Genomic DNA, 24134 nt, shown 5'->3' on the forward strand with positions numbered 1-24134 from the left:
AATAGAGACAAAAGTCACGTTTCCCTTGGTCAGTTTCTTAACCAGGTATGTGACTTAAGTTCCTAAAAAATTATTAAAAGGTCAAATGTCTATTTTAGTAGTTTACAAAAATTACTGAAATAGATGATAATGTATTTAAAGACACTCAAAAGTTGAACCAATAGTACATCAGTTTAACATTGGTACACTCGGAACCAATGAAAACTCCAGGCATGTCTTCCTGGTGTCTCGTCTTCTCCATCCACATATATCTCAGCATGCACAATAAGTGCATCAAAACATCAACGTCGTACTGGAAATGTGGACTAAATGGCAAATATGCTTAGGATATGAAGTATATAGCACACAGTAACATTGCCACAGGCAAGGGCAAAGAATATCTGATTGTAAGGAGGTGCTATGAGGGAAAATAATAAAAACTATAAAAGAACAATAAAGGAACATAAGCCCATGCCCCCTACAGTTACACGGGTGAGTGCATGAAAATGGTAACATTGTAATTAAAAAAAAAAAATTGACAAGAGTTTTCAGGGAGAAAAATTAACAACAGAAAACAAAATAAATGCGGAATAGTATTTTCAGGAATGCCTAGATGATTTGGCTCCTTGAAGACGGTTTTAAACATGATTGGAAGTCTCTCTAAAGTCAGTTGAATGTAAGCTCTTGGATGCCTCACGCTCTTGAAACTCCAACTGCAAAGACAGAATGTAAATAAGTAACATATATTGCAGAAACAAGGAGGCATTCCTGGTAGATGACCTGCTGTTCAGTGGTGATTGAACTTTCTCATCAGCTTTTGCTGTTAGGGGATCCAGAGATTTACAGATGAGACTTTGAAAGGCTTTGCTTAATACTAATCCTTTGGCTACTGAGCAGCAGGAAGTGGGGTTGCAAAAAGGCAGTAGAGGCCACAGGCTAACAAGCTGAGGTTTGCAACAGAAGGAAGAGAGTTTATTGTGTTAACAGAGATAAGTGCTTAGCTCTTCAATACCACAGTAGTTTACATCACAAGAATTTATTCACGTTAGGTCACTTTTTGGCCAAAGCCATTGCATTCATACAAGAAACTTGCAGGAAGTGGGGCATTGCAATAAGGGGCAAGGCCAAATACTGAAATTATGTGACAAAACTAAGCAATACGTATGTTCAAGTTCTTCAGATGGAATGGGAGCACTGCAGAAGATTTTCTTAAGTGGCAGAGAGAAAAAATTTCAAATAAGGATTTACTTCAAATAAGCATTATTCCAAGTGTACTGAACAGTGAATATTAAGAATTGAAAACAAGGAAATTCAGGAAAAGATGGAGAGAGAGAAGGGAAGAACATTTTCAGAGGACAGCAAAGGCAAGAAGTGATAGTAGAGAGTCTTTATGAGACAGTGTGCTGCAGCTCCTGTTCACGGCATTTCCTATACATGAAATTCCCAGTAAGAACTATGGTTTGTGGAAATACCCATCTGATGAAGGATTACCAGATCCAAAGTGCTTGAAAAATGTATAGCAGAATTATGTCATAATTAATGTGTTCATATTTATGGTAAAGCTATGGACGGGCTTTACCCCCAGAACAGTGCTACAATGTGTTTTTCCTTCTTGTTTTCTGCTACAAGTCTGATACATGCATACAGAAGTACCTTCATAAAATTGCTCCAATGTTATCATTTGCATAAACCGAGCAAATTGAAAGTCTACGAATAAATCTAGATTTAGTAGATACTTGTTTCAATTTCTATTTTTGCAAGTAAACTAGCAGGAAATATGCTTAATGTGGAAATAAGTGTCAGAGAGAAAAAAATGATTTTTTTTTTTGTCTCATAACTGTTCTATTACACACAAAGCTTTGAGCATAAATTTGTTCTGTACCTTCTCTGTGTGTGTACAGCCTGTGGACTACCACTGTTAAAAAAAACACTGTTTTGTGAAGTACAAGCTACATCTTTATAACTGAGTCCGTATTTAACTGTAATTTCGAAGACTAGCTAGTAGATAGCTTTGAATTATGGAGGTATTACTTCATGAGAGGAAATCTCTGATGGAAGTTTAGAAATGCTGCTTGCATTTTGTGACTAAAAAAGTGGCAAAACTGAAATCTGCTGATTGGACAGATTTAAGTACAGACTTTCTTTCTTTCTTTCTTCTGTCTACAAATGACCCCTTAAGCACCTCCAAGCGCCTCTGAAGCAATGTTTCAAATGACAAATAGGATCAGTCGCAGGTGGGATGTGTATGACCAGAGGGGTTTTAGTGTTTTTAACAGGGGGGCGGGTAAGGGGCTTGCACCAGACAGCAGTGTTTAATGCTATTATTCTGGCATACATTCATATGATACTCCATCTTGAAGGATACTCTTCTCCTATCACCATTTGCTATGCTAAAGGTGCAAAATCCCATTAAAAAAATGAAGTGGTTGCAGTGATTGAGTTCGACATAAACCCACAGTATAGAGAGATGTCAAAGGTCATCTTGACATGCTGCCCTTTGGTATCTCATCATGCATAGGTACCCTGGTACATATAGTGATGTGCATAAGGTCTCACTGCTCGGAAAACTACAGTTGTCTTAAAGGGAGATGACTTCTTTACGCTTCCACTATTTGCTGTGTTTTGTCCAGGGTAAATGAACTAGTGTTAAAAGTAAGGAGAAAGCTGAGGAATTGCTTTTCCCCTACAGGTCAGTCAGTGCATTTTAGCAATGTGCCACTGCTTGGGTCCTTCTTGCAGCGAAAAAGAAAGCTTGAAAAGCTTCCTTTGAAGGGATGGAAAAGGTTAAAGGTCACACATGAAAGGACAGTTAGGAATGAGAAGTGCCTCTTTAACAGTGCACTTCTAAAAATCAGATACTGTAACTTGAAAATCGTGATGCAAATCCGTTGACTGCAATGATCTATGTGATTTCATAATCAATAACCTTTTTAATATTATTTTGAATATTATTCCAGTCTGTACAGAAGTGATTAACTAGGCTGCTAATTCACAATTATGTTTCTAAACAAGTTTAATTCCTCTGGATCCAGTTACTGGAAATTGTTTCTATCTGAGCTGAGAGAGGTCAGTTTGTTTTCCCTTTAAAAACTAAATATGTGAAAAACAAACTTGGCAAAATTACAGTTATCAGCTTACAGTACAGCTTACAGTTATTATCATTAGCTAGATGCATTCTTGCACTTCACCAAGTGCTAGGGCCTGCTCACATCGGATCATTTTTTCTAGCAAGGACTATATTACACAATGATACCCTGTAAGTGTACCTTTTCACAGCAAGCTTACCAAGGCATTGTAAAGATAGCAATAGTTTTCAAAGCTCATTTGAATTCTTAACTCATTTCTTAGTGGCTATGGAAAAGGTACGCAAGCCTCATTTTAAGTATTGAGGTCATTGGCTAATACGTGTCAGGAAAGCATAGAGCTGTACCAAATATTCCCATCAAGAGCACATGCAGCAAAGCAAATCGGAATTGGAAATCAATTCCAATTGAAACTAACACAGGGAAAAATCTGAGTGTGATACATTCTGCTTTTGGTAGTTCAGCTTTGGTGAAGAATTCTGGTCTGAAACTTAAACCAAATAATAAATAAAAACTTTATCTGATGAAAAGTGTAATGAAACTACTCGCTCAAATACAGCAGAGACCTCAGAAGAGGCACTGTATTGAGAAGCAGTTTTTTTCTTATTCAAGGCCAACTTGTCTGGTTGTTGAGTGTTGTTGTCTTGAGTGTTTCATTCTTTAGGCATTTCTCCTCATAGTCGTTATACTTAGGTTCCCAATCCAGTCCAAGCAACCCTTGGATTTTCCAGTTTATTTTACTGGAAGTCAAGTCTAACCGTCTATGTCAGCATAGAAACACCATTGCTTGGAGACTGTCATTGCTTTGGGGTGTAGGAGACTATCCTGAACATGATGATGATATCAAGTGATAAGAAATGTCACAAATATTCATTAACAACTCCTCCATGCAGTCCTTCCTACCTGTAGTGAAGGAGCTGAAAGACTATTGTACGAGGAGTTAGAGATCTGTGTGCTTGCTGCCTTCTCGTGTACACGGGTGCACTCTGAATAGCCTGTGAGTGCTTACCAACAGAGTACTCCGTGATTACTTGCGTGTATGCCTCTGTACCATGGATAGCATGCAACTGCTTTATACAATAGCATAATTAATGAAGGTATACATAATAAATGCATAAGTAACCAATTTGTATGCATTCAATACGTATTCAGTCATAATTATAGGTATAATGCCTTATCTTGTGCACTTCAAATAATATATGCACCTCTTGGGGAACTATACCTTTACTGAGTGAAGAATATTGGAGCGCACTGTCCAAGGGACTCGTCAAAGCTGAGTCCAGATTCCGAACTTGACAGCAGTCAGTGACTGATGAGTCTCTACCTAAGAGTGCCAGCAAACACAGAGCTGGCAAACCCCACCATGGACCAGAACGCCGTGCAGCGTGCCGTGACCCACAAGGAGGGACTTATCTGACTCTGCAACAGCTGTGCTTCCCAGCTTCAAGAGGGACATAAGATTGCTGTCACCTTTTCTATAGTTTCCATTCTAAATAAATCATTTAACCAGCTTTGAGGGTCGGTGCCTTTCTCACTGAGATCCTAAAAGAACTGGCACTTCCTCAGTGCAAAACATCATCACTTTTCATAGAACATACCAGTACTCCCCTGTTTTTCCTCAAATTCATTCACGAAGGCTGCATATTAAAAAAATGCAACAGTTGGTCTTGATCAAAAGGAGAACACTGGCAAGTTCAAAATAGCAGCAGCAGATTAAATCACAGTTTACAATAGCTGTGTCTGCACAGTTGCAAAACATGTATGGACGAGCGTGTGTAATGCCAAGTGGTACTGTGCTAATACAGCCCCTTAATTCCTCCTTTTTAATTTGTGCTTACCTCCAGGGTTTATGTTGTTCTAAAAGAAATTTCTTCTTGGTTAAAAAAATTACATTTCTAATCTTTGCATAGGGAGTAGAGGAAAACAATTGCCAGTTAGCACTCTTTGAATCTTCATAAGCTTATTTTCTTAGAAGACTGTAGAGAACTAGGTGCCATAACAGATGGGATCAGTGGTAATAGATATATTTTCAGTCAACTGACCCAGGATCTCCCCATATTTCACTGCAGACTGGAGTGGGGTGATGGGTTGCAGGCAGCGTTCTCACTGCAGACAAGTGAAACTTGGGCCCAACAATGTTATGACTTAGTCATATTTTCTTAACAAACTTATTGCAAGCCAGGAATGGACCAGTGCTTCCTGTAATGTCCTGGCTGAAAGAACAAGTGCTTCCCCACTGGCTCACACTACACTGTAGTGACTGACCCTTTTTTAGTTAAAATTAAAAAAAAAACCTAAAAAGCAAAAAAAAGCCCCAATCAGCCAAAAAAACACTATCAAAGCCTCCCAAACTTCTTGTAGTTGGAGTGGTGGATGTGGATGTGCGTAAGGTATAGAGGCACAGTACTCATAGCAAATGCAAAGGCACCTGAAAACACTACAGCAGTCTGACTGGTACCATTGCTCAATGGAGACTGGAGAGACAGATGAAAATAAGAGATGGAGTTACTTGATTTAGACAGATTTTATATTTCCTGATTGCCCAGCCTCCCTACTCTGAAGACATGAGGCTTTTTTTTAACCAAATTAGGGAGAGGTTTATTCACCTTTGCATACAGAGTACCTGTGCTAGTTTTGGCTGGGGTAGAGTTATATTTCTTCATAGCAGCGAGTATGGGGCTATGTTTTGCATTTGTGCTGAAAACAGTGTTGATAAAACAGTGATGTTTTAGCTATTGTTGAGCAGCGCTTGCACAGAGTCAGGGTCTTTTCTGCTGCTCACCCCACCCCACCAGCGAGCAGGCTGGGCATGCAGAAGAAGTTGGGAGGGGGGACAGGTGGGACAGCTGACCCCAACTGACCAAAGGGATATTCCATGCCATATAACATATGCTCAGCATATAAATCTGGGGGAAGAAGAAGGAAAGGGGGGATGTTTGGAATGATGGTGTTTGTCTTCCCAAGTAACCATTATGTGTGATGGAGCCCTGCTTTCCTGGAGATGGCTGAACACCTGCCTGCCAATGGGAAGCAGTGAATGAATTCCCTGTTTTGCTTTGCTTGCGTGCGCAGCTTTTGCTTTATTTGTTAAGCTGTCTTTATCTCAACTGACGGGTTTTCTCATTTTTACCCCTCCAGTTCTCTCCCCCATCCCACTATGAGGGGAGCGAGTGAGCAGCTGTGTGGTGCTTAGTTGCCGGCTGGGGTTAAACCACGACAGTCTGCAATGTGTCTGTATGATTTCCACACCTTTACACCTGTGCTGACCTCACAGGAGGGGAGATCCCATTTCCCTGCCTGGCTGCGGTGGGTTGACCTTGGCTGGCTGCACTGGGCCCACCCAGCTGCTCTCTCACTCCCCCTCCTCAGCAGGACAGGGGAGAAAAAAAGATGGAAAAGCTGGTGGGTCAAGATAAAGACAGGGAGATCACTTATCATGGGCAAAACAGACTTGACTTGGGGAAAATTAATTTAATTTACTGCCAATTAAAAATAGAGATGGATGGTGAGAAACAAAGATAAAAACTAAAACATCTTCACCCCACCCTCTTCTTCCCAGGCTCAACTTCGCTTCTTCATTCCTGGCTCCTCAACATCCTCCCCTCCTGAGCGGCACAGGGGGATGGGGAACGGGGGTATGTGGTCAGCCCAGAACAGCTCCTCTCCACTGCTCCTTCCTCCTCACGCTTTCCCCCTGCTCCGGAGAGTCTGCAGTCCTTTGGGATAAACCCACTGCAGTGTGGGTCCTTCCCATGGGCTGCGGTTCCCACCTGGGGCCTGCTCCAGCATGGGCTCTCCATGGGCCACAATTCCTTCAGGAAATACCCACCTGCTGCAGCGTGGGGTCCGCCGTGGGCCGCAGTGCGGATATCTGCTCCACCACCGTCTCCTCCACAGGCTGCAGGGCAATCTCTGCTCCAGCGCCTGGACCACCTTCTTCTCCTCCTTATTCTCCAACCTTGGTGCTTGCAGGGCTGTTTCTCACACTTTTTCCCCCCACACATTGCAGCGTTTTACCCTTTTACTGGTTTTACGTTTTACCCGTTTACTGGTGGCTGAGAGGTCCTGATTCTGGTTAAAGAGAACAGCATGAAAATTGGCAGCATAATAAATAATGTGGGAAGCTGTTAATCCAAAAATTCTGGCCTGTTCACTGACGGAGCAGAGCCAGGCTCTTGATGAGATGTGAGGTTTTGGTAAACACAAGTAAGTTTGGTTATGATCCATAATTGGCTCGATTTCCCAAATCAAGAGCGGAAATAATGTGGACAGAAATGTGCAGTGTTTTACCCTTCTGTCCCCAGCTATATGAAAAACACATTATTAAACACATAAGGGCATATCCTTCCCTGTACTAGATGCACATAACTTAAATGGTAGTTGGCAATGAAGGACTTGGGCATTTTAATCAAAAGAACTTTACACTTAAGGCCTAATTGTACAAATAACCCATCTGTCTTGCACAGTGCAGAAGCGGAGTGATATTTTTAAGGCTAAGTCAACCCCTGAGAAATTAGACAATCTGTTGCCACTTCTACCCAGCTGTACTAACACATCTAGTACTAAGTGTCGTGCAAGTGGACAGAAAGGGCCTCGAATCATTAAGCAAATGATTACCACATCTCTTCTTTTAACAGTACGGGAACTACTGCAGGCCCGAAGGTGTATGTACTCACTGAAAGAAAACGTTGTTTCATTTATAAAAGTGTAAAAGAAGGAACTGGGAAATTCTCCACAGATTTCTCTCAATCTGGCTTTTATTATCACTTGCAGATATTGTATAATAAGTGCTTTTCATGTAAATAAGATCTTAATGGCAAACCCTCTAGCATGAGCCTTTTATTCTTCCTTTTATTCTGTAATGGGAATCTCTTTGGCATATATCTGGAGGATGTTTAAGCTTTTCTTGTTTACCCTTATCGTTCTGGTGGCACCAAGATGCTTTCAAAGGGAAACCCGCTTTAAAGATACACAAATTAAGGATGATGACTGAAAGATGGCTCTAGAGAAGAGAAGAAGCAAACATAGATACAAACCCAGTAAGCCTTTTGTGAGTCCTGCAGTACTATCCAACAAGACTATGACTTTTTTTTTTTTTTTTTAAAGTTTTGCTATAGGTTCATTCATTTGGCTAGCCATGTGTCCACTTAGGCAAAATCTAAAGTCAAAACCTATGCAGTATTTCTTGACACAGTGGCTATCATCTGGAGAGTCCAGGCCATTTATTCAGCTATTATCTTTTGCAGCCACTTGAGATACAAAGAGCATTGTAAAAATTAAGAAGCTTCAAGGTGTACCAGTAAATTCAGATATTCTGTCAGGACAGATGAATGAAACAAGCAATCAGGTGAAACTATTCCCCAGTATCTGAAGTAATTGCTAATATCTGAAGTAAACACTGACAGCTCTGAATGAACAATATGTTAGATACAATACTGTCTGGGAAGTAAAATTTTTACTTGTCTCTTTTTTTTTTTTTTTCTTTTTACCAGCATCAGCATAGTGATAGGGGAGCATTTTGTGGTCATACTTCAAACTTAGCTGAGACATCAGGTGAGATTCAAACATGGAATAGGAATGAAAAAATAAATTCTGACAAAATGAGCTGAAAGGGAATTAGGATTAGTCAAAAAATTGCCTTTAGACAGTCACAATAGCAACCGTATTTCATTGTAATTTACAGGAGTAAGTCCTCAGCCTGAGCAATCATGTTATCTTGTTAGAAGTGCATCTGAACTATCTGCTATTTGATCTCTCTGGACAGAAAACCTCTGACTAACAAACATCATTTTTAAGCCAGTCAAGCCAGGGACCACAACCAGAGTTGGGAATCACGTGTGTTACGCCCCTCACAGACAGGCATATAGAGACAGTCTTTGTTGTGGATTATTGCGTGTTTATGATCAGATGCAACACATAAATGAAACAGAAAAAGAAAGGATGTCAGCATAACAGTATAATTGAGAAACTTGCATAGCATCTACAGGCCAGCTCATCATGCCCATTTTCCTGGAATGGATGTCATTCCATTTAAAGTCCATGCAGTACAAGAGATTTCATTTCCTTTCTTAGCTTTGCTACAGGTCAAGGTTTCAAATACTGCTCATCTCCCACTTGAGAAAGTAGCTAGGTTTTCAAAAGCACTTTTTAAAGAGCTGTTCAGCTTGTCTTTTGAAAAGTTGGCAAGTGTTTTGCCCGATTACTTTGTTAGAGGCTTTCATTCAGAGCTCTGAAACTCTAGTGAATTATTCCTTTTCCTAAGGAAACAGAGTCAGAGCAACAGGGCATCATGCACAAAGTATGAAATAGATCTTTCCTCTGTGTTAAAACCATAATAGGAAAACTATTGTATATGGAGAAGAACAAGTTTGATTAAAGTTCTTCACGTAATACTTCTAAAAGAAATAGAAAAAGCTCCTACCTTCTGAGATTATACACCAAAGTCTTGATATTATGCATAATGCTGTGTGAATATGAAAAGTAGCTAATAACTGGATCTTTACAACTTCATGATCATTCTTTTTGCACATCCAAGAGAGGCAGGAATCCATTTTTGAAAGTTTGCCAAAGGTATCCAGTGCTGACTTTCATTTTCAAGCAAGTTAAACACCTTTTTATGCCAGCACTCTTGGAGTTTGAGTTGAGACTGACATAGCTCTTCTTTGAATGCTGATGAGTGATCACTATTTTCAACATTTTATCTTTGGAAATACGGAGATGAGTCCTCTTGTTGCTTTCTTAAATTCAATGAACCTTATTTATCCCTTGTGTAATTATGGCAATTTCAAAGCAGTTATACTATAGATAGGTTGGACTATGTGAATCAGATTCTCCAGTGTATGGCTCTTTCTAGATAATGGAATGAAGACCTAAACATATTGCACTTTATAGCAAAGATTTACTGCTGGCTTCAGACTGCTCCAGCTGATTGCTAATTAGACCTTTGGCCTTAAAAACAAAACTTCATGTGAACACACAGAAAAGCTTTCATGATTATGATTGTTAATCTTCTTAGAGTGGCACAGTTACCCAAAACCATCATGGGAAAGTAAGTATAGTTATTATACAAGTACAGGCAAAAAAACCCCAACCCTTTGGAACTTATTTCACTGGCAAAAGGCTAGAGCTCAATTCTTTCCAATATAGGAAGCAATTATTGTATCTCAAACCCTCTAGTTTATTATGTGTTGGTTTGGTACACAGAAAAGAATTCCTCTAACAGATTTATCCCTTTAGCAGATAAGCTATGCATTACATTCTACCTTTTTGAGAAAAAGGAGCTTGTGTGTATATATTTAATAGGTTTAGCGCTCTTGCAGGAATTCATTTAAAATTGCTTCATCTGTAACAAAGAACATGGATGGAATTGGTGTACTTGAATGCAAGAGGAGCTGACAGCCCTGGCTTGATACCGAGCTCTGTGGAGCTGCCTCTGTGTCCAGTTTACCTGACTGCCTTCTGAAAAGCTCCCCTACTCTGAGAACTCATTTTGTGGAAGTGTAGCAGTCAATTCCCAGTCTGGGACAGACAGCGTGGATTCAAGGATCCCTCACTGACAGTGCTTACTTGATACTTAATGTTAGATGGTAGGTCCTCTGAATTTCATCTGGGTTCTGTGACTCCTGCTTGCTGCTTTGCTGTCAGACACCACCACTGATATCCTGAAATACCACCGCTGGATGCTGAAAACAACTGCTGCCCTCTCTGACATCTCCATGGAAGGCCCTGTGCATCAGCACAATTCTTTCTGAAGATGCAACTTCATAAATAACTTAAGCCCCAGCAAGTCCATGATGCCACCAAAAAGATGAGTCCCACATTTGTCTCTGGTCATAAGTTCCCTTTGTGCTGGTAGTAGTAAGGCTGCATGATGTGGCTCATCAGCTCCCTGACGTAGCTCAAAGCTAATCTTTGCAGGGAGAGAGAAAAGGAGGAAAAAGATGTAGAAATTATCTACATAGATGCAGGGAAGAACCATCCATTCTGGCAGCGTTACTGTCTTAGGTCTTAAGCAATTAAGACACCTATGAAACTCTGTTCAGCCAGGGAACATTGCAGGAGAAATAGTACTAATGGCTGGCTCTCCAGAGCTCCTTGAAAAAGCTCATATTTGCCTCCTCTTGCTGCCAGAAAGATCTGCCATTCACAGTGGACTGTGCAAATATTTGCAGCATGATTTTGCCTTGTAGTGTGATTTGATCAACAGTAAAGTCATTAAGAGGATGTCCATAAATTGCTCTCATTAACTTGTCATAGTGAGGATGAGTGCAGCTCACATGTCTCAGGACTGTTAGTTCAGGTTGTCTCCCTGCAGACTGAGGAAGCAATTCCTGTGATGCTTTATATTCATCTTCCTTTTGCTTCCCAACTACAGAGTTTAGATATTCTCTTTTCTTTATTATCTATCTATCTATCTATCTATCTATCTATCTATCTATCTATCTAATTTTCAGTGTAGGGAGATGTCGTGGTTTAGCCCCAGCCAGCAACTAAGCACCACGCAGCCGCTCGCTCACTCCCCCTACCCCAGTGGGATGGGGGAGAGAATCGGAGGAGTAAGAGTGAGAAACACTCCTGGGTTGAGATAAGAACAGTTTAATAATTGAAATAAAGTAAAATAGTAATGATAATAATAACAATATAATAATAATAATAATAATAATAATAATAATAATAATAATAATAATAATAATGATAATATGCAAAACAAGTGATGCACAATGCAATTGCTCACCACCCGCCGACCGATACCCAGACAGTTCCCGAGCAGCGATTGCTAGTCCCTGGCCAATCCCGCTCCAGTTTATATACTGAGCATGACGTCATATGGTATGGAATAGCCCTTTGGCCAGTTTGGATCAACTCTTCTGGCTGTGCCCCTTCCCAGTTTCTTGTGCACCTGGCAGAGCATGGGAAGCTGAAAAGTCCTTGACTAGCATAAGCAGTACTTAGCAGCAACTAAACCATCAGCGTGTTATCAACATTCTTCTCCTACTAAATCCAAACCACAGCACTATGCCAGCTACTAGGAAGAAAATTAACTCTATCCCAGCTGAAACCAGGACAGGAGAAGAATGTAAATTTTGGACGATAACAGGCAGGAAAATACTTTGCTTGCATTGTCCTTGCTATTGCACAGTAACTCCATGTCCTGCAATGGCTTTAGCAGCTACCTGCAAAGCTATCTGTGCTCTTAAAGTCCTCTCCCAGTACACACCCAGCTTCAAGATTCCAGTTTTACAGTCACTTTTCAAAATCAAAGAATGTACCATCCCAGGTTTCTCCTGATGATGACAGATGTCCACAGGAGATTCAGCACTGAAATTGCTGAATTGATTTCTACAATGTCTTAAGATACATACAATATACCTTAAGAGCAGCCTTCTTAAAATCATCACCAATAGAAAGAGAAAATTTGGTCAATACAAAAAGAGAATCCTCTTATAGGCCAAAAGCAAAACTGTGCTAGAGACTCCCTCAACATCCTGATACTGAATCTCAGAGAAAACTTTTATATTCAGATGCTGACCTGGAGAAAGGAACACATATTTTACAGCTAAGTTCAGTAAGAAGTTTAGTACTATGCATGCATCTATATTGAACAACTACTACATAAAAAACAGAAACAGTCCAGAGAGCAGAGATTAGGACCGTCTTGTTCCTGCACTGGGAGAGCAGGAAGTCGCATATAACCTGGTTCTCATCGGCTGGCTGCAAGTGCTGCATGCCCCATGAGTCATTTTGAGTTGAGATTGTGGGAATGCAAGTGTTTACACAGGGCTCATCTTGAGGGGCTGAAGTTCTTTATTGAGCCTCTGACTTCGAGCTTCTTCATATTGAATCTTCTTTCTTTCTTCCTCTTCTCTCCTTTGCTGCACAGTGAAAGGCAAAATAGCACTTAGAAGATCTGTGCACCTTCCTTCATTGTTGAATATAAAATGTGACTTTTTTTCTCTCTACCTACTCTTATCTAGGTAGGGTTGTCCTGACAATATGCAGAGAAAGAGGTTTCATCTTTAGTAAGTCTTGGGTTCATTCATCAGCAGAACCTGCTGGATTGTTTCTTGCTTCCAGAGGCCATTAAGTACCTGGCAGCTCTTTCTTACTGTCCTGTTCTGCAAATCCTTGCTGAATTTTGAGAACTTCCCCATCAAATCCTGATAAAAAGAGAGCATAACTAAGAATTTTCAATTTTTAAATTACAGTGAATTACTAGTTAGGAGGAAGCAGTTTTCTCTCCACACAAGCTGCAATTTTATTGGCAGCAAATCCACTTCCAGATTTATATTTGTACCCAGCTGTGTTCCCCTACATCCCCTCTCCAAAAGCTTATGATGTCCTCTGGATTTGAGCATGGCAGGTCTCCAAACAATTTTTAAATGTCTTGGCCAAAAACAAAATTTCCTTAAAAAGAAATATTAGAAAGTGATCACTCTAGTTTATGTTATTCCACAAGTGCAGCTGTGGAAATAGTCACGCAAAAAGTTGGGTTACCAGAACCAAGGATTGGGAATAAGTAACAGAAACGGTGGAGGTAACTTTGTAAATTGGATTTGCTGATGAGCATATAGTGACATGTAACTGTGGCTAGAAAGACCAAGTAGACAGGGCAATCCTTGGGTAGTGTACCACAAAGTATTTGTACTTATTTTCTGTTTTAATTCCTGGTTGTTTTTAAAAATCTGTTCTAGTGGAGGAAGTTTGGAGATCTGTTCAAGTTTCAAAACTGTCTCTGTTGATTTCAGAGTGGTTCTAAAAAAATAATATTCTTAGATAATATCAGCCCTTCTCTTCAGACTGGAAAACCACAGTGGTTTACAGGCTATACACCACCCTTACACTGAGCTGGCCAAAAGCCACAGGAGTATGTTAGTACAGTGAATGATCAGACCAAGCTCCGAACTGCACTAACCATGCCAGCATGGGTTTCATTCAGCTCTGAGCACTGGCAGGATACATTTACCTTTTCCTGTGAAATACCCCAAGTGAGAAACTGATTCCTCTGCTGAATAATTACATCACTTCGTGTAGAGAGCATCATCTTTTTTAAGATGTGGGTAGCCTTGCCCTAGAAAAAGACCCTTGTTACATTGAACTCTGAAGTAGGCAGCGTGAGATTCCACCCAGATGAGTCCATATACGTGAGACTTCACCCAGATGAGTACATATAAGAATGTAACCAAGGAAAGAAAAGCAACTTTCTTAAGGAGCATCTGTGTCCTAGAATAACCCAGTAGGATTGTATTGATGAAACATCAGAGCAGCTCACTGAAGTACAAGCTGTACAAAATAGAGAAAAGAGAGGAGATGGAGGAAAAGAGAACATTATATTTTATGTGTTTGTGATTCACCTTCCAAAAACCCTTGTGAATTACAGCTGATGACCATAGCTACGGATGTCAGAAGGTGAAGGGAAATGTTATACAGTGATGGAATCACTGGATTTGTTGCTCTTGATTTTTTGCATTTTCTAGCTGTTCATAAGAGTTGCTAGCAAATCTCTGGTACTTGGTTGTCAAGTGAGTTTGGTTTGGCTATGCTCTTTCATGTTTCTGAATTAAAAAAAATCTGTGTTTTCCTCCAGAGCAACTTAAAACATTTTCCACATCACAAGTTTTCGCCATGTCTGAACTGTAAATAGTCCTCACAATTGCAAGTTTGCTTTTAGTACATTGATAGGGAAATAAATGTGCCTGCTTCCTAACACAGATGGATGACTTCTTAACATGGGAAAGCACAAATGAGGTTAGTTCCAGTCCAAACTGTTTACAGCCAGTTAAACAAACAAACAAACAAACAAAAAACAAATTGCAGTGGCCTCAAAATCCATGTGGCAAAGCCCTTATTCAAAGAGTACCTTTAGCTATTTTCTGAAACACATGGACACATTTAAGAATCAGAGGGTGGAGCAGTGCTTTCCAGGTAGCTCCATATTCCTGCAAGGATAGAGAAATGGACAGAAGAAGTGCTGCTGTGGGTTGTTGACCCAGCAAAAACGTGGGCTGTGATGTGGCAAAAGCAGGCTAAAAATTGCTTTGTAAAATGGAAAATGACAACTAAGTCTAAATGAAAATATTTTGCAGAAACTGATCCCATTCAAACCCTTCTGCTGGAACATAGACAATGCTCAGCTGGAGGCTTGCCAGCTGCCTGGCAGCACCAGATGCTGAAGAGCCTTGTTTTTCAGGGTCTGTTGCTCTAGGGCTGCATCACCATGTGGACAGCTCTGGGCCCCCAGGGCTCCCAGGTTATCTGCTTCCCATCGTGGAGTCTGGAAATCAAGAGAGCCTTGACCTGAGATGAATATCTGAAGGCTAGACTTCTCACTCCTTAGCACAAAGCGATCCATCCACAGCATCTGCATTAGGGTTTACTCCAGCATTTCTTTTTGTCTTTAAGTCACCATTTTGGAATTATCAGCACATCTGAAAAACTTAATTTGCTTATAATAAATAGATACTTGCGTAGGATCCAGTGGAAAAACAGATTTTAAAAGGCCATCTAGTCCTTATCCCACCTCCAGGCAGGGCTAGCTATGCCTAGACCTTTCCTACAAATATTTGCTTTGACCAGCTGTAACTGACCTTACTGCCCATGGCAAGGTCAAGAAAAGGACTTGGACGGTGAATACTGTGAGGTTAAGTTATGCAGCATGGCAACTGTTAGCATGTACACATTGTTGTGGGAGGCGCAGAATCTGTAGAATTTCTTTAAGTCTATACAACTGCGTAGCCAGGATGACCTACATCTAATCGACACAATTTTGTATTTCTGAAGGGAAAGACTGGGTGAGCCACCTCACAGTGCATATGTCACCGTGAAAACTGCAACATGGATTTAAGTTTGTAACAGAGATAACCCATTCTGAATTTTGTGTAAGTAATAAGTACTAAGCAATAATTAGCTAATTAAAAAACTCAGGAGGATGAGGGAAACAAGGAAGAGGGAAGCACATTATAAAAACTGAAGTGCTGAATAACATTTTAATAATGAGTGAGTATTGCATGTCTTTTTCTTAATAATCCAGGAGGAACTTACATACAGATTTTATTAACATGTTCTAAATCTTGGCATATTATAAGAAATTGTTTACAGAGAAAAAGCAGCCTTAATATCTCTCCCAATCTGTCACTAATAAAAAAAAAAGCTAAATCACTAAACAAAGATCTTGCTTGGGGAGCTTTGCTGTCTAACCAACAACATTCATGACTGCTTCACATGTGAATCATTTGACACATTCTTTGTGAGACCAAAACTACACATTTGGAATTGAAAATAAGAAAAATACGTTTGTTAACAATTTGCATAAACCCTGATTTCAGACCAGACAGTGCAAATTTGTCATGTATCATAAGAAAAAGAACACAGATTGAAGTGGATATTTTGGGGAAGTAACAAAAAGCAGAACAGTTAGAAGCTAAAATCTTACCAGCCATTTGTAGTTACTTTAACTATGTGAAACATTCAGTCATGTTAGTAATAAGCACACAGGTCATTAAACAGCTTAATTGAATTTGAGTGACATCTGCTTTTGAACAATTAGATGGCACAGCATATTTTCATAATGAAAGGATTGACTTAATTTCCCTCTTCTCTCACTGAAAGTTTATTAAGTGGTTCAGCCATTAAAGTGTTTATTTATTAGTGAAGCCCAGATGGCCAACTACTATAAGTGTAAAGAATAGCTGAGCCATGTCAGACCTTAATTAAGTGATTGCAAATTAAGGGAGCATCACTCAAAGCATAGAGGCTGAAATAACAATTTTCTACCTTTATAATTCCATAATGATTTGTGGAGAGTAAAAAAAAAAATCTAAATATGACTCATTCAGAAAGTAAATGTAATCACAACCTAAGGAAAATATGTGACATCCTGGTGTTACCCCTGTACCGAAGCTCTGTCACTGCTTCTGTCAAACTTGCAACCCCTGAATACTCTTTCTTACACGCATTTGCAAGGTGCTATCACTCCTGTACTTCACATGCCCTCAATGGGAACTGAGGGTACTCAGAAGCTGAAGGATTAGCTGAGAAGTCTGTCGTACATATTTAGTTATAAATCTGTCTTGTTTCCTCACTCTGAAAGGAAATGAGCATGTAATAGCCATGCACAATTTTGTTCTAAATGTAAGTAGTGGCCAAATAACACTCAGCACAGCTGAGTGCAACACAGGGTGAGACAGGTCCCTTTCTTCTCTGATTCAACTGGTTCATTTAACATGTGCCAGCTCTTGCGGGACTGCTTTGTTGGGTGAACATACAGTAGTGACCCACAGCCCTCCCAGGTCTCATCTTAGCAGTTTTTCTGTCCCCAAATAGCTTCTTTACAGAGAATGGATAAAGGCGTTGTGATTTAGATTATAGTGGATTTGCACTTCCTGATCATCCACAGGTACCACTCAGGCCAGTTTTCTGCCTGCTTTCCACAAACCTGGTGGAAAAGACATCTAAAGACCAAGCTTATTAACAAAGGATCATGGCAAATTTAAGCTCTTTATAAATATAGATTTATGGTTCCTATGAAATGTGGGTTTTGGCAGTCAGGTTTCTCTGTGGCTCAGCTTCAGTTTTCATTGCTTGTTTCTAAGCTGAGTACTCTGGCAAAACTATCACAGCTTAAATAACAAAAGCAAATTTCATTCGATGTTTAAAGTTCCCCAGTAAGCTAATCTCTCAGAAGCATAAGAAGAGTTTCCATAACCAAACATAACTCTAAACCTAGATGGGAACTGTTGCAACTCAAGCATTCAATTCTGTTATTTAAATAACTGCAGATACTAATTAGACCCATTGTCCAGGCTAGTGCTCAAACACTGAAAAATCAATTTAAGCTTAATGTGGCACGTAACTCTTCCTAGTGTAAAGACTGTGAAAAATCTGTAACACATTTCACTTTTCCTTTAAACATTTAAGGACTTTCTGGAAGTTGCCATCAACAAAACAACTAGAAGACAACAACTTTTAGTTGAATGCAACCATGACACAAGCCCATGTCATGATATAACCAGGACAGCCCACCAGTCCTTTTATTCCCAGCACAGGGTCCTTAGTCTATGCAGTCTCACCAGGAATGAATTCTCAGGCAATGCACCGGAGGTGACATCATTCTTAAGTGCACCCTCTTCTTTTTGGTTTTAACTTTTTCCAGTTCCAAAGGCCACAAACAATGAAGATTGCTTTGCAGCCGAGGCTGGTGTTACACCACTGCAACCACACCACCTCACTGCAGGAGACACTAGATGGATTTCGCCATGGTTTTAGGCCATCATTTGAAACTCTCAACATTCTGCTTTTCTGAACTGAAAAAGCCACTGGTCACACCACCTTTCTAGAATGAAATGGGAGGTGAATTTCACACTGGGTGCATTAAGGATGAGAAAAGCAAACAGATTGAGGACAAAATAGCTGATGAAGTGGTAAATGATGCAGTCAATACATTGCTGATGCTGCTGAAATCAATACCTGTGTTTTGCTTTCAATTTCAAGAAGGGATGGATTTCACCAAAAGTTTGCCTGTGCTTAACTCCTGGTGGTATTTATGCCCACAGTTAATTGCCTAGCAGTTCCTACTTCCAGGCTATTCTTGACCAATTAGAAATATGAACTCTCTGGCACAGGACATCCCTAAACCACTAAGGCACATCAAAGGACATTATTCACTAGTGCATTTTCTTATACTCTTCCTTAGCTTTTGTCAGATGGGAGAGACAGGGCTACATCTTATTAGATTTTCACAGTTAATTGACTTGAAATTGTCTTGCAATTACATCTGGAGGAAAACTGAAAAAGTTTGAGTTTATAATTCCCCTTGTAACTTTGTGATGTGTGTACTGACTGTTCCTTTAGCTTATATTGCTTACAATCGTAGAATCATAGAATCATTTAGGTTGGAAAAGACCTTTAAGATCATCCAGTCCAACCATTAACCTAACAAATCATAGAATCATAGAATACCTCGAGTTGGAAGAGACCCATAAGCATCATTGAGTCCAAATCCCTGCTCCTCACAGGACTACCTAAAACTAAACTGTATGACTAAAAGCATCATCCAGATGCTCCTTGAACTCTGACAGGCTTGGTGCTGTGACCACTTCCCTGGGGAACCTGTTTCAGTGACAGACCACCCTCCCAGTGAAGAACCTTTTCCTAATGTCCAATCTGAACTTCCCCTGATGCAGCTTCATTCCATTTCCTCGTGTTCTCTCACTGGTCACCAGAGAGAGGAGATCAGCACCTTCCCCTCTGCTGCCCACCTTGAGAAAGTTGTAGACTACGATGAGGTCACCCCTCAGCCTTCTCTTCTCCAAGCTGAACAAACCAAGTGACCTCAGCTGCTCCTCATAAGTCTCAGCATATTCCATTATAGTTTACCATTGGGTCTTATAAAGCAAAAGAAGGTAATATTCTTAATAAGATATTGCTGCCTTTTTTTTTACAGGACTATAGTGTATTTGTTCAACCATTAATAAACTAAATGGCCATCCATCTAGTCAGTGTTCTTAAAAAAGCCTTCCTTCATATTATAAAATGGGTTTGGCTTCTTGTATCAGTAACTATTCTCACCATTTTTCTATGCTAAAGGGATATCTTTGAAAGATCAGATATGCAGCACTGGAAGCTATATATATATATTTATATATGTACATACTGTCCTCAGCTATGGGCCAGTATGTCATTTGAAAGAAACTGGGACAGCGTAATCAATCTCAGCAAGGTTATGCCCTTTACTGTGGCCAAAAAAATTATACTCCAGAAATATGATGTGCAACCCACCAAAACAGTACCAACAACACCAAAAAGTAATCGTCAGTTTTAAAATATCTGCTGGATGAAAAAAGAAAAGGAAACAAAGAAAAGTACAACAAGAACTCCATGTTACTAATTCTGCCAGGTTTACTTCTCTTATTCCAGTAATAGTTTGGTAATGACTATGATCAGATCTTAATTCCTATTGCATCTTTGTCATCTGGGAAGATTTGTCAAGAAGCAAAGAAAAGTCAGAATGTTACATGTCAGCAGTGACAGGTGGAGAGCTAAAGTGCTCTATATCCTGAACCCTGCCTAGTGGCCAGTTCTCTTGAAAATGAGAATAGTGATGAAACCTGTTAGCTCATCACCATATTTTTATTGTTCTTAAAATAGTCAATTTCCTTCTGCCAACGTCTCCATAAATGTGTATGTTTTACCAATTGCAAGAGTGAGGATTTCACAAGGACTCTTTTGCCATATATCATGGTTAAAACCAAGAAGCTTAGCAGTTTGCTTTTGCTGTAAACTTGCCTTGGTATTTTGCAGATCAGATGCTGGAAAATGATTGACATTCCTATTTGACAGACAGTTTTAATGGCTTCTTGTTAAAAAAGCATATGTCTGGATCTACTTTTTTAGTACTAGTGTGTTGCTCATTATTTGTTATTAAGCATATGTTGAGAATTATGTGTATAAACACTGTGAAGATTCTCTTTAGAAAATCAAGGAAGAGGGTCTGAAATTGGCATTTATTAGCTGTTTTCAATAAAGCAGACTCAATTCCCACTTGTGTAACTCTGAGGAGGATGTTTTGAGAGCCAGCTTTTAAGGTAACGAAATGCTTCTTTACAATCACACTTTCAGAATCAAAAGAAACGTGTTAGTGGGAGTAAAAATAATGGATTCTTCAATAGGTGCTATATAGCAAGGTTAATAGTCTGTTCTACGACTGTGGGCCTGCAAAATACATATGATCTGGCAAACTTATAATATCATACTAATTTATAACTAAAGTCATAACTAAACACCAGGGCTCTGGCTGTTTAGGATCTTAATCCTGGTGTTATTTGAAGCTAATGGCAAAACTTCCCTAGGTATCAGTGTAGTACACTCAAGATTATAATCTTCTCATTTAATTTCCTAATTCTGGGAAGGTCTCTGATATGAGGGACTAAGCCTGGATCAAGAATACAACTGAACTAGAATAGTTTTAAGTAAGCAGTTGGCTAGTACCTTACAAACTCTTTCTTGGCCACCCCAGACCGCATGCTAGGGACCTGAATTTAGCTGTGGGCTACTTACAGTGTAATCAGTGTGTGTGGGAGGAGAAATGGACTCTTAACGCTGTGTTTATTAACATCAGCAGCAGTCCAAGATCAGTTATACCTTAAAAAAACATATGTGGAAACATGTTGTGACTTAAGGGACAGATAGAAAAAAAATTGCCAGATTCTGACTGTCAAAACTCTGAAAATAGCCTACACTCAGCTGCTAGTCTGAATCTGCCTTGGCACCTTTTGCTGAGAATTAAAATACCTTTACAAATTTGCTGGATAACAACATAGAAGTTTATTATTGTAGATTTTTTTTTTTTAAATCCATTCCAGTGTTTCTTGTAATTTCATACTTCTAATCTTAGCACTAGGGGAAGAGAGGGACTTTGATCAATGCTCACATTGTATTTATTATTTGTATTGCTGTAGCACCCAGGGGTCCCAATTAGTATAGATATTTCCAAACACCAGTTAAGCAAATGCAAGCAGAAAATATTATCTAAAACATTTCTCATCTTTGCTAAACCCATTAATTTACTTCTTAGGCCATACGTCTTACAGAGGGTGCATAATCTCTTAAACTACTTCATGTTTTCTTGCAAACACATGACGCGTTAGAATTCATGAAAATGAACTCTAAAGCATGAAGCCCTGACCTTGCAGGGAAGTGGGTTTTTTTGGGCTTTGGGGTTTTTTTTAGGAAAAGATTGCTCGCTGTATATGCTACTCTTACATTGTTCTCAAAGCATTGGACATCAAATACTTTTTGAGACAAGACGTTATGATAGATGGATTGATCCAGCATCTGCAGTTCTTATAGTATTTGTATTCTTACACTATTATGCTGTCTTCATGCTGACTATGAAACAGATGCTTCTTTTATCTTCTTTTTATTGGAAGAACATATAAGCCCTCCAACCAGAAAAGAGAAGTCTAAGACAGGCGAAGTTTGTTTATTCTTAGGGAATAATTTCCTTAATGAGTTGTTTCTATTGTGTTTCTTAAAGACTCTTATTATATTTGTAAATGAATTTACAACCTAGATGTTTGACTATAATTCACAAGTTGCACACTCTAAATATAGGAAATACTGTACAAATGGATCAGGAAGTGCAGTTTACCACTGCAATCCAATTAAACAGGCTCATTTTCCCCTTAACACTTAAGGAATAGGTACAAGATTGGCCCTCTATGGCTTGCAGCAATGCCTTCTATTTAGCAGGGGAGGGAGCTATTCCCTACATATTTTAGGATGTGGATGTGTAAAATCATTCAGTGTGGTAAAGAGAGGCACAGCAAGTGCAGCTAGGCAGGACAGGCTAGGGATGCCTGTGAAACATATATTGTTTTGTTCTGTCTCCAAGATTAAAAGAGACAAATAGAGATGATAAGAACAGAGGAAGTGCTCTTTCCTGCAGAGCTTTGGCCTAACAGCACGTTCCAGCCATTTGCTTTGCCTCTACATCCCCACCTCATCTAGGGAGGAAGGAATATTTAGCTGAGCCTTCTGGTCTGTTTACAGGTAAATGTGTCTGCACACATTTGATGATGTTAATGTCACAATCTCTTTTTGCCAATATAAATGAAATATAATGTTAAAATAAATATAATTCTTCTACCAAATCCTGCTTGTTGGCATCTGGCAAAAGATTTCCCTCCCAGCTTTGTGCCCTCTTAGCTGGTCAGTCCCAACAGGGAGGCTGCGCTAAGGGCCCTTAAACTATGAGTTGGAAAGTCACAAAGTGCTGAGGGAGAAGCAGTCTGTGTATTGGAGATGTCTTTATCTGTAGTATCAGTAGCACACAACTCTGGGCAAATTACAGGTGTTTCTTGCAGGGCAGACAGCAAGTGCCTTCTGTGCAAGTCAGAATGTGGTTAATGCTCGTTGCACTCTGTGTGTGTGTACACCAGTTCGTCCACCTGTGTGGTACCTCAGGCAGCAAAATCTGAGTCAAAAATGGTTCTCTGTTTTATCCTTATGTAGCCCCAAACTAGTGTTTAAAATGGGAGAAGCATGCATTTAAAAAAAAAAAAAAAATTGGAAATATTGATAGTGACAGCTGGAATTATCTCTGCCTCCTTTCATTTAGTTCCCAGTTCAAAATTCCATGCAGGCCCTATTTATGCTGCATTACAGTTAACACTGCAAATTGATGCAATTTCAACACAGCCTAAACCACACAGATGAAACATATGCAGAAACATACACACTACATTAACTAGCAACATCAGTCAATCACTTGCACTGTAAATTGAAAATCACAATAGGATAGATTGTATCGGCTAAAGAGTTTCTGGAAAGCACCGAACACCCTCTGGATGGGAGGCAAGGGAATGGAAAATAACTTCTCAGGGTTTATAGCATCCCCCCCACCCTTGCCTTCCCTTCACAAGATTGTGTTCACTAGTATAACATATTCATAGGGGACTGAATATTCCCTCACACTTACCTCTTCCTACAAAAGGTCAAGCAAAAAAACCCAAACGTGACTCAAGTTCATAGAACCACCGCAATTTGAAATTAGGGAGACACCATTGAAACAGCTAAGGCTGAAATGTAACTTCCTCTGTTCTCGTATTTGCTCTGTAATGTTAATGTGCTTTTAAACTTTTTTTTTTTAAATTAATCTTTTTTTTTCCTCTTTAGCTTCCAAAGGGGAAATGTGAGTGTCAGAAGCCACCAGTTTATCTCAGCAAGCCAACTTGGACACAAATTGGAGGAAAAGAATTGTAATAAAGAACAGATTCACTTTAATATTAACTGATGGTTGTTATGGAACATAGAAAAAGAACAATTTTTACAGTGATTGTTATAATTTTGAACAGCATCCTCCTCTATCCTTTTTCTCTCTTGGGCAATTGTACTTACGGATGTTAATAGGCTTTTTATTTCTGTGCAAATTCTCCTCTTGCAAAAACAGTTACAAACACCAGTATAAATTGCCTACAAAATCCTCTTTAAAGCTCAATTTGTGTCTATATTGAACACATTGATGTTGAAGAAAAACACAAGAATTGTGCTCATTATTACACAGAGAGGTTCTTCAGG

The sequence above is a fragment of the Pelecanus crispus genome, chromosome 1, assembly GCF_030463565.1.
Source record: "Pelecanus crispus isolate bPelCri1 chromosome 1, bPelCri1.pri, whole genome shotgun sequence".
NCBI classification, from domain to species: Eukaryota; Metazoa; Chordata; class Aves; order Pelecaniformes; family Pelecanidae; genus Pelecanus; species Pelecanus crispus.